The following is a 2,608-nucleotide window of genomic DNA, read 5'->3' as shown; positions in this document are numbered from 1 at the left end:
AGGTTCTAGAGGGGAGGGGGGTGGGAGGATGGGTTAGCCTGGTGATGGGTATTAAAGAGGGCATGTTCTGCATGGAGCACTGGGTGTTATGCACAATGAATCATGGAACACTACATCAAAAACTAATGATGTAATGTATGGTGATTAACATAACAATAAAAAATTTTCAAAAATCTGTAGATTTTACTTTAAACAGAAGAGAAATAGAACTTCTGCGAGGTAGTAACATGAGCTGACAACATTGAGGCGGGAAGAAATTTGGGGAAGTAGGATCCCTTATCACTTACTAAAGGGAAGATCCAGATCAGAAATATAGGTGTGTTATTAGGATGGCTTAGTGTACACAAGAAGCATTGGAAGTTCCTACTAATAATTCCTATTTCCAGACACCACCCCCAGGGGATTGCTAATGTGATGAGGCTTAAAACAATATTCTGTTCTTTCCTGACCAAGGATTAGGGAGGCAGTGTGAACCAAACTTTCTTCTTCACAGCAGGCTCATGGCCTGCAGGGACCAGAATTCATTCATCTTTTCATTCCCTTTCCCCCTAGGACCCGAGATCTTGCTCATTATAAGCATGTGGATGAATTGAACTATCAGAGTGAAAGGCTCTCATCAAAAGAGAATCATTATGATTGTGTGAATTGAAAATGAGAACAAATTCAAGAAAACACAATTTGTAAGCCTGGGAGCAAGAACACATGGGGTACAGGGGTGTGACATGTGACCAGCAAGAAAGATTAAAATGAAATCTCTGGCCAATTATATTTGAGTGATCTGCTGCTTAGGGTAAATGATTAAGTTCCTAGCAGCTCTGATATTTGTTGGGTACTTTTCCTCTGCAGACTCTGAAAGCACTCTGAAGAGACTGTGTCACTGTTAGGAGAGAATATAAAACACCACTTGATTAGAGTCTCCCACTCTGCAAACATGCAGGCACTGTTCTTTCTGCCAAACACCATAGAGAGGAAGCAGAGAATAGCTTTTTCAATCGAAATAGCAGGAACATCTGTAGGAAAGCACAGTATGGTTTTCTGAGTTGGAAATTGGCTAGAACACAGGGATATGAATGCCCATCTTCCTCTCAAACACGCTGGGTGCCAATAGATAGGAATGAAATCTATGAAAATGGCAGGATCAAATAATGCTAGAGTCTTTATTTAAAGAAGTTCTCATTTATGGGGCACCTGGGTGGCTCTGTCGGTTAAGTGGGGGACTCTTGGTCTTGGCTCAGATCGTTATCTCAGTGTCATGAGATCGAGCCCCGTGTGCATACGGTACAGAGTTGGCTTGAGATTCTCCCTCTTCCTCTGCCTCTCCACCCGCTTTTGTGCTCTCATGCTCAATCTCTCTCTAAAATAAATAAGTTAATAAAAACCTTTTAAAAAAGTCCTCATTTAGTGACCTGAGTATAGTTGGCATTCTAATAAGTATCTGTTGAAAGAATAATAACAATAACAAACTTAGGGAATATATATTCTCAAGTATTTGCTGGTTTGTCTCCCAGACCTCTTCTGTCACTGGACCTAGAGGTAGAGAGGTCCTTTCTCCTAGTTGACATTTCCAGATCATTTTTTTCTCTGTCCTCCTTAAAAATCCACTTTAGCAATTAGGCTCTCTTTCTTTCTTAAGTCACATTTTTTCAGCTCAACCAGGTCATTCCCATAAACACACAGGCATACTGTAATATCTTTTGAAAAATAACCCCCTTCTGTAAAATAACCTCCATCACCTGATTTCTCTGCTTCCCTGTACATCAAAACTCCTTGAAAGAGATTTCTTATATTCACTCTTGTGTCCCCTTTCTCTCTTCCTGTTCTCACTTGAATCTACTCCAAAAGCAGCTCTTCTCAAGATTACCCATGACTTCTGTAGATGCTAAATGCAATGATAAACTCTCAGTCTTTGTCCTAACTAACCTCTCAGCAGCAGTGATGCCATGAATGAATCTCTCCTAGAAATATTTTCTTCACTTGCCTTCTGGAAGCTACTCTCTCACTTCTCCTACTCCCCTTTGCTGCTTCTTGCAGCTCCCTTCACTGATTCTTCTCGTCTTTCTACTGGAGGTCACTGGGGTTCTGTCCTTACCTCTCTTCTCTTCTCTGTCAACACTAACTCCCAAGGCCATATCACCCAATGTGACAGTTTTAAATATTATCTGTATTTTGATGATGCTCAGATGTTCTTCTCCTGAACTTGGAATTCTAGTCAACTGCTACTGAATGTCCTCCCTTATACAGTTAATAGACATCTTAAATTTAATATATCCTGGAGCTTGATATCCAGCTCTTCCAAACTGGATCTTCCTACACATTGAACGTCAACTTCCCCTTCCAATTGCTTAAGCATCCTGGAGTCACCTCTCAATGGACTTTTCTCTTTTTCTCATACATATTTGCCCCACCAACCAATTCTGTTAATTATACCTTCAAAATGTATAAACAATCTGGTGATTCCTCTCCCACTGCTAACTCTTCTCTAGGTGGCCATCATCTGTTTCCTAGATAAATACAATATTCTACTTTTGATCTCTCTGATTCAGCATGTGCCTCCCTCCTATGGTCTGTTCTGAACATGGCAGCTGGATCAGATTGAGTAATGTCACCC

This window comes from Leptonychotes weddellii, chromosome 11 (assembly GCF_054177405.1).
Source record: "Leptonychotes weddellii isolate Sample4059 chromosome 11, ASM5417740v2, whole genome shotgun sequence".
Lineage (NCBI taxonomy): Eukaryota > Metazoa > Chordata > Mammalia > Carnivora > Phocidae > Leptonychotes > Leptonychotes weddellii.
The sequence above is the reverse complement of the archived record's forward strand: the minus strand, read 5'-3'. Positions refer to the sequence as shown.